The 16,656-nt window shown below is 36.1% G+C and overlaps 1 protein-coding gene across 1 annotated transcript in view; it reads left to right on the top strand.

Moving 5' to 3' along the window:
- The window catches only part of TECRL (trans-2,3-enoyl-CoA reductase like), a 1,178,878-nt gene that overhangs the window by 676,957 nt on the left and 485,265 nt on the right, over positions 1–16,656 (top strand). The window lies entirely within an intron of this gene.

Below are 16,656 nucleotides of genomic sequence, written 5' to 3' on the forward strand. Positions count from 1 at the left end.
TAAAAGTGTGTGCATATTTTATATAATGGAAGCAAAATTGAATTTGTTCTTTTTTTTAAACTGCATGCTCTATCTCAATCATGAAGTTTGATTTGACTTTAGTGGGAGCATAACTGATTTTTGCCCCTTTTAATCACTGTGCAGATTTCTCACAGCCCTCTACACTCTGGGCCTGTACTGGAATTCTTCTTGTTTACAATTTTTTATGAAAATATAATTAATTAAACAACCACTAAGAATTGAAGCAAATGGAATACACTTCAGAATGAAACCCTCCATGACTTCTGAATGGTTAATAATGTGAAAAGAAATCTAGAAAATATGGCTTTCAATATCAGATAAGAACAAGGCGACCCATTTTTTTCCGGGCCTATTTTCTTATGAAATGTTCAGGGTTGCCTTATGCAATTCCCAAGAAATGTTGAATTCCCTAAAGCCTTTCTCCTTATTGAGTCTATTCCATTAATCAACCACCTTTTCTGTAATAAAGTTCTTACGCAAATTATTTATGAGCATGCTATGCTTGAATACATGATTCCTTGTTCTTGTGTTTCTCTTTTTTTAGGTTATCTACTTTAAAAAAAAAAAAAAAAAAAAAAAAATAACAAGCATACTTTCTTTCCACTAAGCTTTTGTAAAGGTTAATACATTTTTTTCCTTATAGTACCTTAGAAAGAGGTTATATTGACATCTAAATTCCAGGCACCTACCTCTAATATTATAGAATTAGAAATGTTCTAATGTCTTATGAAATAATTTTGGATACAATATATAGAAAAGGGCATAAAAGAGAAAAATATTAAAACGTATGTATTTTATTGTACAAATATGCAGTGTATTGTTACAAAAAATAAATAAATGATTTGCCTTTTACACTATCGGCCAGATTACGAGTTTTGCGTTATGAGGGGTGCACTTTATTCTCACTTTATTCTCACCGCTCACTTACCTACAGCGCTGATATTACAGGTTTTTCTAAACCCGGTGTTAAAAGGCAAGAAGTGAGCATAGAGCAAAATTGAGCTCCATACCGCACTCCAATACCAGCGCAGCTTAAGTCAGCGGTGAGCTGGTTGTACGTGCTCGTGCACGATTTCCCCATAGACATCAGTGGGGAGAGCGGGCTGAGAAAAAGCCTAACACCTGCAAAAAAGCAGCGTAAAGCTCAGTAACGCAGCCCCATTGATTCCTATGGGGAAACTAAATTTATGTTTACACCTAACACCCTAACATGAACCCCGAGTCTAAACACCCTAACCTTACACTTATTAACCTCTAATCTGTAGCCCCCGACATCGTCGACACCTATATTATACTTATTAACCCCTAATCTGCCGCCCCGGACATCGCAGCCACCTACATTATACTTATGAACCCCTAATCTGCTGCCCCCAACATCTCCGACACCTTAACTATTTTTATTAACCACTAATCTGCTGCCCACAACATCGCCAACACCTACATAATGTTATTAACCCCTAATCTGCCGCCCCCAACGTTGCCGCCACTATAATAAACATATTAACCCCTAAACCGCCGTACTCCCGCATCGCAAACACTAGTTAAATATTATTAACCCCTAATCTGCCGCCCCTAACATCACCGCCACCTACCTACATTTGTTAACCCCAAATCTGCCGCCCCCAACGTCGCTGCCACTATATTATATTTATTAACCCCTAAACCTAAGTCTAACCCTTACACCCCCTAACTTAAATATAATTAAAATAAATCTAAATAAAATCTACTATTTATAAATAAATAATTCCTATTTAAAACTAAATACTTACCTATAAAATAAAACCTAAACTAGCTACAATATAACTAATAGTTACATTGTAGCTAGCTTAGGGTTTATTTTTATTTTACAGGCAAGTTTGCATTTATTTTAACTAGGTAGAATAGTTACTAAATAGTTATTAACTATTTACTAACTACCTAGTCAAAATAAATACAAATTTACCTGTAAAATAAAACCTAACCTAAGTTACACTAACACCTAACCTAACCCTACATTTAAATTCCCTAAATTAAATACAATTAGCTAAATTACAAAAACAAACAAACACTAAATTACAGAAAATAAAAAACAAATTACAAGATCTTTAAAATAATTACACTTAATCTATTAGCCCTATCAAAATAAAAAAGCCCCCCCAAAATAAAAAAAACCCTAGCCTAAACTAAACTACCAAAGCCCTTAAAAGGGCCTTTTGCGGGACATTGCCCCAAAGAAATCAACTCTTACCTGAAAAAAACATACAAACAACCCCCCCAAAAGTAAAACCCACCACCCACACAACCAACCCCCCAAATAAGACCCTCACTAAAAAAACCTAAGCTCCCCATTGCCCTGAAAAGGGCATTTGGATGGACATTGCCCTTAAAAGGGCATTTAGCTCTATTGCTGCCCAAAGCCCTATCCTAAAAATAAAACCCACCCAATAAACCCTAAAAAAAAACTAACACTAATCCCTGTGAAGATCCACTTACAGTTTTGAAGATCCGACATCCATCCTCAACGAAGCCGGGAAAAGTCCTCATCAAAGGGGCAAGAAGTCCTCAACGAAGCTGGGAGAAGTGGTCCTCCAGACGGGCAGAAGTCTTCATCCAGACGGCATCTTCTATCTTTATTCATCCGGCGCGGAGTGGGTCCATCTTCAAGACATCAGGCGTGGAGCATCCTCTTCCAATGACGACTACCCGACGAATGAAGGTACCTTTAAGTGACATCATCCAAGATGGCGTCCCTTAGATTCCGATTGGCTGATAGAATTCTATCAACCAATCGGAATTAAGGTTGAAAAAATTCTATTGGCTGATGCAATCAGCCAATAGGATTGAACTTCAATCCTATTGGCTGATCCAATCAGCCAATAGGATTGAGCTCACATTCTATTGGCTGATTGGAACAGCCAATAGAATGCAAGCTCAATCCTATTGGCTGATTGCAATCAGTCAATAGGATTTTTTCAAATCGGAATTCCAATTGGAATCTAAAGGGACGTCATCTTGGATGACGTCACTTAAAGGTACCTTCATTCGTCGGGTAGTCGTTGTTGGAAAAGGATGCTCCATGCCGGATGTCTTGAAGATGGACCCGATCCGCACCAGATGGATGAAGATAGAAGATGGCGTCTGGATGAAGACTTCTGCCCGTCTGGAGGACCACTTCTCCTGGCTTGGATGAAGACTTCTCCCGGCTTCGTTGAGGACTTTTCCCGGCATCTTCAAAACTGTAGGTGGATCTTCAGGGGGTTAGTGTTAGTTTTTTTTAAGGGTTTATTGGGTGGGTTTTATTTTTAGGTTAGGGCTTTGGGCAGCAATGGAGCTAAATGCCCTTTTAAGGGCAATGCCCATCCAAATGCCCTTTTCAGGACAATGTGGAGCTTAGGTTTTTTTAGTTGGGGTTTTATTTGTGGGGTTGGTTGTGTGGGTGATGGGTTTTACTGTTGGGGGGGTTGTTTGTATTTTTTTTTTCAGGTAAAAGAGCGGATTTCTTTGTGGCAATGCCCCGCAAAAGGCCCTTTTAAGGGCTATTGGTAGTTTAGTTTAGGCTAGGTTTTTTTTTTATTTTGGGGGGGGGCTTTTTTTATTTTGATAGGGCTATTAGATTAGGTGTAATTAGTTTAAAGATCTTGTAATTTGTTTTTTATTTTCTGTAATTTAGTGGGGGTTTTGTAATTTAGCTAATTGGATTTAATTTAGTTAATTGTATTTAATTTAGTTAATTGTATTTAATTTAGGGAATTTATTTAATTGTAGGGTTAGGCTAAGTGTTAGTGTAACTTAGGTTAGGTTTTATTTTACAGGTAAATTTGTATTTATTTTGACTAGATAGTTAGTAAATATTTAACTATTTAGTAACTATTCTACCTAGTTAAAATAAATACAAACTTGCCTGTAAAATAAAAATAAACCCTAAGCTAGCTACAATGTAACTATTAGTTATATTGTAGCTAGCTTAGGGTTTATTTTATAGGTAAGTAGTTTTAAATAGGAATTATTTATTTATTAATAGTAGATTTTATTTAGATTTATTTTAATTATATTTAAGTTAGGGGGTGTTAGGGTTAGACTTAGGTTTAGGGGTTAATAAATATAATATAGTGGCGGCGACATTGGGGGTGGCAGATTAGGGGTTAATAAATGTAGGTAGGTGGCTGCGATGTTAGCGATGGCAGATTAGGGGTTAATAATATGTAACTAGTGTTTGCGAGGCGGGGGTATGGCAGTTTAGGGGTTAATATGTTTATTATAGTGGCGGTGATGTCTGGAGCGGCAGATTAGGGGTTAATAATTTTATTTTGGTGTTTGCAATGCAAGAGGGCCTCGGTTTAGGGGTTAATAGGTAGTTTATGGGTGTTAGTGTACTTTTTAGCACTTTAGTTATGAGTTTTATACTACAGCTCTGTAGTGTAAAACTCATAACTACTGACTTTAAAATGCAGTACGAATCTTGACGGGATAGGGTGTACCGCTCACTTTTTGGCCTCCCAGGAAAAGCTTGTAATACCGGCGCTATGGAAGTCCCATAGAAAAAAGACTATACGCAATTAGCGTAAGTTGATTTGCAGTACGGCCAAAAAAGTGTGTGGTGCCCCTAAATCTGCAAGACTCGTAATACCAGCGGTAGTAAAAAAGCAGCGTTATCAGCCTTAACGCTGCTTTTTTACTCATAACGCAAGACTCGTAATCTAGCCGTATATATTTTAAAGTCCAGTAGATGAGGTTAAAGGGACACTAAACCCAAAGTTTTTTTTCATGATTCAGGGCATGCAATTTTAAGCAACTTTCTAATTTACTCCTATTATCAATTTTGGGTAGAGCTTGCTGATTGGTAGCTACATTTATCCACCAAACAGTAAGTACTACTTAGCTGCTGAACCAAAAATGGGCCGACTCTTACGCTTACATTCCTGCTTTTTCAAATAAAGATAGTGAGAGAACTAAGAACAATTGATAATAAGAGTAAATTAGAAATCTGCTTAAAATTGCATGCTCTATCTGAACCATTAAAGAAAAAATTTGGGTTTAGTGTCCATTTAAAAGAAGACAAAAGTCCATTGACTTTCACCTATACAGACACTACTTGAGTCCCAATAAAGAATCTCAAATTAATAAGAATAGTAAAATAATAAATCATTAATTCATTCATTAATAAAAATACAATTAAAATGCTGATCTATTCAGCACAACCAATCATATCTCTTAATTCTGTATCTATCCAGAAATATATCTAAACCATTTTAAAATGTATCTAAGGTATTGGTAATCACTACCTCTTTAGGCAATGAGTTCCACAATGTCATTGCTTTTACAGTGAAAACATGTTTACGTTGATAGAGTTTAAATATGATTTTCTCTAGCCTTAAATTGTGATCTCTTCTCACAAACAGTGGACCTTGAATAAATTAATATAAAGTAATCATACCACCTTTAGAGAAAACTGATCCAGTTGGTTTAACCGCTCCTCATAGTCTAAATCCTCCTTTTACTTTAATGGACCAGTCAACACAGTAGATTTGCATAATCAACAAATGCAAGATAACAAGACAATTCAATAGCACTTAGTCTGAGCTTCAAATGAGTAGTAGATTTTTTTTTCTGACAATTTTAAAAGTTATGTCTTCTTCCACTCCCCCTGTACCATGTGACAGCCATCAGCCAATCACAAATGCATAAATGTACCATGTGACAGCCATCAGCCATTCACAAATGCATACACACTTATTCTTGCACATGCTCAGTAGGAGCCAGTAACTCAAAAAGGCTAACTATAAAAAGACTGTGAACATTTAGTTAATGGAAGTAAATTTGAAAGCTGTTAAAAAATTGCATGCTCTATCTGAATAATGAAAGTTTAATTTTGGTTGAGTGTCCCTTTAATAGTTTTGTGGTCCTTTTTTCTAACTCTGCAATGTCCTTTTTGATAATAGTCCCCAGAACTGCACTCTATACTCACTGTAAGGTCTTACCAGGGATTTAAATAGTTGAAAAATTATTATTCCTTCTTCCCTTGCATCCGTGCACACTCATTTTTATACACCCAAATAATTTTCCTCCTTTGTTTTGCCCCAGTAGTGTAGCCCCATTTATATTATAGGTTGCCTGCATATATTTGCTTCCAGAATGAAGAACCTCACATTTACCAGGATTTAATCTTATTTTCAATTTTCCAGCCAATTCTGCCAATTTTTGTAAATTCCCTTGCAAAGCATTTGCATTTTACACTGAATTGAGCATGCAATTTGAAGCAACTTTCTACTTTACTCCTATTATCATTTTTTTCTTTGTTCTGTTGCTATCTGTATTTGAAAAGCAGGAATGTAAAGCTTAGGAAATGGCCCATTCTTGTTCAGTACCATGGATAGCCCTTGCTTATTGGTGGCTACATTTAGCCACCAATTATCAAGCGCAACCCATGTGCTGAACCAAAAATAGGCAGCTTTACAGTCCTGCTTTTCAAATAAAGATAGCAAAAGAACAAAGAAAATTTGATAATAGGAGTAAATTAGAAAGTTGATAAAAAATTGCATGCTCTATCTGAATCATTACAGAAATAATTTGGGTTTAGTGTCTCTTTAAAGTATTTTAAAGTTTGACCTATAATTTACTAAGGTTTCATTTTCAATTTGGGCTAAGATGAATTAACTTTTGCATGCTTTGTTACATTCATTTTATATATTTGTTATGTTGAGTTTGTACTATGTTCTTGGAATAATTTCAATAAATGCCCTACTTTTTTTTTTTTTTTACTTCTCTTAAAACATTTTTATTCAGTCACATTGGCTTGGATTTATTTTACTTTGATAACCATGTGGTACGTGCATATTTATTTAAAGGGACACTAAACCCAATTTTTTTCTCCTATTAATTATCAATTTTTCTTTGTTCTCTTGCTATCTTTATGAAAAAGAAGGCATCTAAACTTTTGTGTTTCAGACCTCTGGACAGCAATTTTTTTATTGGTGGATGAATTTATCCACCAATCAGCAAGGACAAACTAGGTTGTTCACCAAAAATGGGCCGGCATCTAAACTTACATTCTTGCATTTCAAATAAAGATACCAAGAGAATGAAGAAAATTTGATAATAGGAGTAAATGAGAAAGTTGCTTACAATGTAATGCTTTATCTGAATCACAAAAGAAAAAAATTGGGTTCAGTGTCCCTTTAACAAAGTTTTAAATGTTATCCATCTATCTTCTGTGTTTTTATTTGAGAATACGTTGTCCCAATTTATTCAATTTAACTTTTTCATTAAATCACAGAGTCTTGCTTTCTTAAAGTTAAACATCTTAGTTGAATCCCTGTAACTGCTTCTAGAAAGTGATTTTAAATGTGGTCGTGTTATGATCTCTGTTACCTAAATGTTCTTGTATCTCTATGTTTGATTTACTGGGGCCGATTTATCAAAGTCTGGCGGACATGATACGCTGTAGTGTATCATACCCGCCAGACATCGTTGAATGCCGACAGCATACGCTGTCGGAATTTAACATTGCACAAGCAGTTCTGGTCAACTGCTTGTGCAATGCCGCCCCCTGCAGATTTGCAGCCAATCGGCCACTAGCAGGGGGTGTCAATCAACCCGATCAAATAGGATCGGGTGGATTGATGTCCACAGCCCTGAGGCAGCGGGCCAGTTAGGGAGCAGTGGTCTTAAGACCGCTGCTTCATAACTGCTATTTCCCGTGAGCCTGAAGGGTCATGCAGAAACAGGGGCCATTCGGCCCTTGATAAAATCGCCTATTTCTGTATTGTTTGACAGAACTAAATCCAATATAGCTTTATTTCTACTTGACTCTTCTTGTAATTGTGAGCGTATTTAAAGGGACATGAAAGCCATTTTTTTTCTTTCATGATTTAGATAGAGAATACAATTTTAAACACCTTTCCACAATTTACTTGTGTTGTCTTATTTGCTTCATTCTCTTGTTATCTTTTGTTAACGAAGAAGCAAATTGGAAAGGTGTTTAAAATCGCAAGCTCTATCTGAATTATGTCCCTTTAAACATCTATCTCCCTAAGCTGTATTGCTAGTTTCATTGGCTAAATTTATTTTGTTGTAGTTAAAATCTCCCTTTACAACACTGGTATTATTAGCAGCCTTCCCTATTTGTATAGGCAGTTGAGTTTCCTACATGTCACTAATGTAGGGGGGGCTTGTAGCATGCACCACATGGTTATAAAAGAAAAGGAAATAAGTTAATGCAGCTAGATAAAATTCTGTTTGCATTTATCGATGATATTAGTAAATCGGCCCCTGAGTCTCTAATTAAACTTCAGGTTTTGTAATGTGAAAATCTGCACTTTGTGGTCTAACATTTTAGCTCTCACTTGTTTGTCCAACAATCCTTTATGGCAAACTGGAAAAATATACAGAGGGCGACTCCTAGTGCAAATCAGTTGATACAGTTGTAAGCCCCAAATGATCCCTTTAGAGAGATACTCACATATTATGGAGCACACTATAGTGCTAATGAGGCAAGCTGGGTATATTATGGTGGCCCAGCGCACATAACACTCTGGCAAGCAGTGGATCAATGTAGCAAATAAAAGATAGGAGACTCCAGAAGTATATCAAAAATGAGTTTTATAAAAAAGTTGAACTTGCCTGAGGAAACAGAGTGGTGAGCTCTGAGAAACGCGTAGCATGTTTTACTGATTGTTTTTATGTTCATTTATTTATTTTTATAAAACTCATTTTTGATATACTTCTGGAGTCTCCTATCTTTTATTTGCTACATTGATCCACTGCTTGCCAGAGTGTTATGTGCGCTGGGCCACCATAATATACCCAGCTTGCCTCATTAGCACTATAGTGTGCTCCATAATATGTGAGTATCTCTCTAAAGGGATCATTTGGGGCTTACAACTGTATCAACTGATTTGCACTAGGAGTCGCCCTCTGTATATTTTTCCAGTTTTCCAGATCTTTTCCATTCAAGAGGAGCAGCCCTTCTCATGGTGCACAGTCAACTGGGACACTGATAAGTTTCCAGACCATCTACCTAGGCATTATCGTTGCCTTCACTACATGTGAGTACAAAATCTGCTAATATATATTATCTACTTACAAAAATTGGCTACACTAGGAGGCGCCCTTTCTTTTTTTGTTTCAATCCTTTATGGCAGTTCTTTCCAAACTGTGTGTCGTGACACATTAGTGTGTCGGCAGCCGTGTGTAGGTGTGTCCCTGCTTCAGCACAATTTTTTTTGAATTTTTTAAGAATTTTTATAATGGTTTCCGACTTTATACCTGCCTGCTATGCATATCACATGGTTGACACATGATTGATACCTAGTAGGTCATCTTAACCTATTGGTGCAGCTGAGTGGGAACTGAAACTATTCCCAATGGCGGCACATTGGCTCCTGACTGCAAATGTAGTCTCCTTAATCGGCTCGTGACTGCACGTGTAGTCGGTGAGTGGGACAGCAGTGTGTTTGCAGCGCGGGCAGTAGCCAGTCGGACTCACAGAGCTCTGAGGGCAGCAGCTTAAACGCTGAGCTGAAGTCAGAAGTCAAAGTGTTTTTTTTGCAGCTAGCTCCCAGTAGTGCATTGCTGCTCCTGAAATATGGATATGAAGTTTAAAAGTTAAGTGTAAGCTTAAAAATGCTTGATTATGAAATGAGTGTCTTTATCTAATATTCCGCCAAATATTCAGAAACTGTGTTCATCCCATCAACCTCATACATCCCATTAAAATATTAAGTAGCTATTGATGATATTTTTTTTTTTTTTAATTCTTGCACATACATAGTGTTACTTGTAAATACATTTCGTTATTATATAATTTATGTATGTGTCCGTATGTCTTAAAACAAGTTAGTTTAACTTCCTGTTTGCTAGTACAACTGAACTACTGTGCCGCAAAATGATGTAGGTCTAAAAAGTGCGTCACAAACATGAAAAGTTTGGAAAGCTCTGCTTCTTTAAAGCCCATTACCAATATCATTAATGAATTTATTGAACAATACTGGCCCAATAACTGACTGCGGAGGCTACCAGTAGCGACTCCCCTCTCTCAATTTAAACAATCTGCACATTCAGCCAACATTCTTTCTGCTAAAATAATCTTGAGTCTATTCTAAGAAAATATAGTAAAATAGAGTTAGCTGTGTCCGGAAATGTTAAATGATTTACAAAAAAAATCAGATAAGATGCATCTATCTATTTAGTTATGTACTGAAAAGGATCAGCTAGTTTAGATTGTCATGATCTTCTTACAAAAAAATAAATCTTGTATGTTGTGTGACTTTGTTTGAAAGTTTCTATTCATTTTCTCACTACTGCATTCAACAGTTTCTTTCCTATTGCCATTATTTATGAAGAGATACTACAACACCTATTCTCAAGTTATCCAAAACCATTCAAGTTGTCCAAAACCATTCCTAATCAAACAAATGAGTTGTATATTACCTATGCCAACACGTTATCTTTGATAATGCCATTAGACGTTTATCTCCTGTAAAGAAATAGAAGTGATAACCACATTATCTTTTATTATAGCATCCCTTGGAGTATTCCTGTTTATGCAGCCCATTGTAAAATACATAACAAAAGTAATCCCTTATGCACTCTCCTTTAAAGGGACAGTCAAGTCCAAAAAAACCTTTTATGATTCAAATAGGGCATGTAATTTTAAACAACTTTCCAATGTATTTTTATCACCAATTTTGCTTTGTTCTCTTGGTATTCTTAGTTGAAAGCTAAACTTAGGAGGTTCATATGCTAATTTCTTAGACCTTGAAGGCCGCCTCTAATCTTAATGCATTTTGATAGTTTTTCACCACTAGAGGGCATTAGTTCACATGTTTCATATAGATAACATTTAGCTCATGCACATGAATTTACCATGGAGACAGCTCTGATTGGGTAAACTGCGAGTCTGTCAAAAGAGCTGAAATAAGGGGGCAGTCTGCTGAGGCTTAGATACAAGGTAATTACAGAGGTAAAATGTCTATAATTATAACTGTGTTGGTTATGCAAAACTGGGGAATTGGTAATTAAGGGATTATCTATCTTTTTAAACAACAAAAATTCTGGTGTTGACTGTCCCTTTAATATATTTAAAGGAATATGAATACCAAAAATTGTTCTTTTGTGATACAGACACCGCATATAATTTAAAAAAAAGTTTCCAATTTACTTCTATTATAAAATTTGCTTAGTTCCCATGATATTCTATGTTGAAGAGATACCTAGGTAGGCATCTGGCGCACTATATAGCAGAAAATAGTGCTGCCATCTAGTGCTCTTGCAAATGGATAACATTCTTGTAAAACTACTGCCATATAGTACTCCAGACATGGGTGACTCTGAAGCATTCGTCTCTGCTTTTTAATAAAAGATACCAAGAGAATAAAGAAAAATTGATTAGAGAAATAAATTAAAAAGTTGTTTAAAATCGCATGTTCTATCTGAATCATGAAAGAAAAAAATTGGAGTTTCATATCCCTTTAATACAAGCTTAAAGGGACACTATACCCAAACATTTTCTTTCATGATTAAGGTAGAGAATATAATTTTAAACAACATTCCGATTTACTTCTATTACCTAATTTGCTTCATTCTTTAGATATACTTTAATGAAGAAATAGCAATGCACACGGTGAACCAATCACAGGAGGCATCTGTGTGCAGCTACCAATCAGCAGCTACTAAGCATATCTAGATATGCTTTTCTGCAAAGAATATCAAGAGAATGAAGTAAATTAGATAATAGAAGTAAATTAGAAAGTTGTTTATAATTGTAAGCTCTGTCTAAATCATGAAAGAAAAAAATTTGGGTTTCATGTCCCTTTAAATCTTGGATTTTCTTCTTTCATTAATGCATCTAAAGAAGGTATTACAGCTTTTTTATACTGAGTGTGTTCAATACTGTATGAACCTTAGCATTCCTATTTAGTTGATGACTATTTCTATACCCTCCACTTTCCATATCCTAGTATGACCGAGTCTGCCTGTATTTTTGTTATGTTCGTCTTTATAGCTTCTTCCTCAAATTTAAATTGCAGTTCAAACCTTTATATTTCCTTTTTGTAATGTATATACTAGCAGATCTGATTAGATATTACGGTTTCAGAAGCCTAAGGTACAGTTCCCTCTTTACTACAGGTGGATTTAGCATAAATGTGTTGCAAGGGCTGAGCATGAGGTATTTGATGTCCAGAGTACAAACTAATTTAATCTCACTCTGTTTATAATCTCTAGGGGTTTCTTCCAGAGTCACATTTTTGGACTAAATATACATTTATTAACCTTAGCTTTCAATTTAGTCATTTCTTTGTTTAATAGAGAAAACTATTTACGGCTTAGACAGTTTATGAATTTCCAAAATATTGCACAGTAAAAAGACTAAGGCCTCTATTTATGAAAGGTCTTGCGGATCAGGTCCGCAAGACCTCGCTGAATGCGGAGAGCAATACACTCTTCGTATTCAGCATTGCACCAATAGCTCACAAGAGCTGCTGGTGGAACGCTGCCCCCTGCTGACTCGTGGCCAATCGGCCGCCAGCAGGGAGGTGTCAATCAACCCGATCGTATTCGATCTGGTTGAATTGCGGCGATTCTTTAGACCGCTGCTTCATAACTGCTGTTTCTGGCGAGTCTGAAGACTCGCCAGAAACACGGGCCATCACGCTCCATTCGGGGCTTGATAGATAGGTACCCTATGCATATTTTGCACTCTGTCATATGAGAGATTTAACAGTTAACTAAATGTATTTTGTAAAATCAATATAATTACAAATATTACCTTAAAGGAACATGAAACCCAAATATTTTATTTCATGATTTAGGTAGAACAATTCCAAACAGCTTTCCAGTTTACTTCTATTATCAAATTTGCTTGAAGGAGCATCAATGCACTACTGGTTTCTAACTGAATACATGGGTGAGTCAATGACAATCGGTATATATATGCAGTCACCAATCAGCAGCTAGAACCTAGGTTCTTTGATGCTCCTAAGCTTTCCTAAATAAACCTTTCAGCAAAGGATAACAAGAGAAGAAAGCAAAGTAAATAACAGAAGTAAATTGTAAAGTTGTTTAAAATTGTATGCTCTATCTAAATACTGAGGGGCCTATCTATCAAGCTCCGAAAGGAGCTTGATGGCCCCTGTTTCTGGCGAGTCTTCAGACTCGCCAGAAACAGCAGTTATGAAGCAGCGGTCACAAAGACCGCTGCTCCATAACCTGTCCGCCTGCTCTGAGCAGGCGGACAGACATCGCCGAAAATCAACCCGATCGAGTACGATTGGGTTGATTGACACCCCCCTGCTGGCGGCCAATTGGCCGCGAGTCTGCAGGGGCGGCATTGCACCAGCATCTCTTGTGAGCTGCTGGTGCAATGCTGAATACGGAGAGCGTATTGCTCTCTGTATTCAGCGAGGTTTGGTGGACCTGATCCGCACTGTCGGATCAGGTCCGCCAGACTTTGATAAATAGGGGCCTGAATGTCCAATTATTACTTTACTGTCTCTTTAAAGGGATATGAAACCCAATATTTTTTTCTTTCATGATTCAGATAGAGCATATTATTTTAAACAACTTCCAAATTTACTTTTATTATCGAACTTGCTTCATTCACTTGATATCCTTTTTTTTTTTTAAGGAGCAGCAATGCACTATTAGATTAGTAATGCATTGCTGCTCCCGAGCCTACCTAGGTGTTATTTTCAACAAAGTATACCAAGAAAATGGTGCAAATTAGATAATAGAAGTAAATTGGAAAGGTGTTTAAAATCACGATATGTCTGAATCATGAAAGAAACATTTCAGAAACGCTAAACTCCTTAATATCTCTGTGGGACCTTATTTACAGACATAAATGTAAAGGGAGATTATTAAAAGCTAATGATTAGCAGAATTAATGTAGTGTTGCTTAAAATAATATGAAAGACTTTTTTTCTTTAATGATTTAGATAGAGCATGACATTTTAAACAGCTTTCTAATGTACTTCTGTTATCAATATTTATTTGTTCCTTCTGCATCTTTTGTTGAAAAGCAGGGACATAAGTTCATAAACCTGCTCATTTCTGAAGCACTATATGGCAGCAGTTTTGCAAGAATGTTATTCATTTGCAAGAGCACTGGATAGCAGCACTTCTGGTGTCTCTTCAACAAAGGATATCATGGGAATGAAACCAATTTAATAATAGAATGGATTTTTTTTTAATTATATGCTCTGTCTGAATCACAAAAGAAAATGTTTGGGTTTCATATCCCTTTAAAGGACTGTGCTAGACCTTCTTCACATTGGTCAGTAGAGGGTAAAGATCAGAAATGGTTTTTATATAAAGAAAGAGACCTTCCCGGAACAAGAATGAAAGAAGGATGTTGTGTTGTTTCATGATCTTAGCTTTTTAGGTTTTTAAAAAAGGCGCGATAGAGAGCACCTTGCACTGGAGAATTATGGATATTATGATACTTGAGTGCTTTGTGGGTGCAAATGATGGGTCACGAATAAAGGTTAGAAATTAGAAGTCTGTACAGTTATGATTAAATATAGTCAGAGGCGTAACTAGAAACCACAGGGCCCAGGTGCAAGAATCTAAGAAGGGCCCCCCCCCACCGCCCCTCCCCCCTCCAAAAAAGGGTGAATTTAATACATATTATTTTTTTTTTACATTCTACACAGAAAAAAAAATGTGAATCAGATTACATGTCTGCAAAAGGAGGTACCCTGTGCCCACAGTCTGTGAGATGGTCTGACCCCCTATTACTGTGTGTATATATATATATATATATATATAAATATATATATATATAGTGACACTATTTAACCCCCAGTACTGTATATAGTAAGTTAGTGACACAGTCTGTAATCTGCCGGTGAAATGGCTGGCCTGACCCTACCCGCCCAGTACTTTATAAAGTGACCACAGTAGTCAGTGACATGGTCCAGCCCCCATACTGTATATAGTGGTACTGTATAATGACACTGTTTACCCCCTGCCCCCCCCCCCCCATGCTGAAGTAACAAGGTCTGTAATTTGCTGGTTCCACAAACATACACAAACACACATACACACACATACATGCATAAATACACACACAGTCACATACATGCACACACATAAACACCAATGGGTAAAACAGAAACACTAACCCCTGTAGTCATGTCACACTCACATAATATCAGTGCAGGCAGTGGTAGGTTAACGTTTTTTATTAAAAAAAAAAAAAATTCTAAAAAAAATGTTTTAATTTTTTTAAGCTGGCCCCCCACCCTCAGGGGCCCAGTCGCACCTGCGACCTCTGCACCCCCTGTAGTTTCACCCCTGAATATAGTTGTCGCTGAGGTTAGAATTTATTAAAATGGATGGGGAGGGAGGTACAGTTAGGATTTATTATGTGGCAGGTATGTATGTTGCATATATTTATATATTTATGATATAGGTAATGGTTAATACAGCAGACAAACCTTCAAAGGTGGTCATTATATTTGATGAGCCACTCAAAACAAGGTTGTATTACTAAGTAGCAATAACACACTGTCAATAAAAAAATATAAAGATGTTGCTCCTATTTATAAAAAAAATACAGAAATAACAATAACAATAATTATATATAGACTTTGATACAATAAATTTTGTACCAAATATTTAAAGCAGACCCAAAGTGTAAAATGTATTTAAAAAAAATGAGAACTTTATTTGAAATCCCTTGATTTTCAGAAACAGAGGCGAATGGAGGGAAATAATGAACCATGTCTAATTAATTGTATAAGTTTGGGTGCTACAGGGTACTATTTAAAATGTGAATGTTCTATGGTTACAATGAAATAGAGAGAAGAGAGCGCCTACAAAAGGCTAAGGTGATTGGAATGTGAACAATATAAACAGTGTTTTATTTAAACATTCTAATATCCAACACACATAAAAACAGATGTTGTATATCAGCATAAGATAAAATCATGGATCCATGATAAGTTAAAAATCATTAAAAACATGAACACATACAAAATGCAATGGTATTGGGAAAATACCCCTAATGGTATTGATAAATAACAAACTGGGTGTGTGACTCAAATCTGAGTTGTACTGCGGTATTGCTATAAATGAAAAAAATATAATAAAAGATATAAGTGAAAAATAAGTGAAAAAATCCAATCCGCAAATGAAGAGACAAACGGATCCTAAGCCACAAAAAGATATCAAGTGACATAAAAGTGAGTGATCCAAATAAGTCAATAGTGAGAGTCAAAATGAAGACAAAATAAGAAAAAAAGAAAAAAGAAAAAAATAACGCTGTTTAAAATGAAGAAAAGTGTAAAATTGGAGTGTTGTGATGATCCTCCTATGTGTTTCAGAAATAGAATCCCAATATGTAATAGTTCTAGAAGTTTGCTGTGGAAAAGAAAAGAACAATAGTGCTAAACAGATAAAATACCTTGATAGGGTATTGGAAATTGGGAAGGATTATGCATAACATAAACCCTATTTAAATGCATTGCAAGAATATACTATTCGCTTATGTGGGCTGGGGCTCTTCTGCAATTAAGTAAAATGCCTTTACATGATTTGAATACACCTTGGCAATGGGTGGAAGTAATACATTCTGATAAAATACCTTGATAGGGTATTGGAAATTGGCTTACCAGTTAATGTCAACGCGTTTCGGACTATAATAATAGGCCTTTT

The sequence above is a fragment of the Bombina bombina genome, chromosome 2 (genome assembly GCF_027579735.1).
Source record: "Bombina bombina isolate aBomBom1 chromosome 2, aBomBom1.pri, whole genome shotgun sequence".
Classification (NCBI taxonomy): Eukaryota; Metazoa; Chordata; class Amphibia; order Anura; family Bombinatoridae; genus Bombina; species Bombina bombina.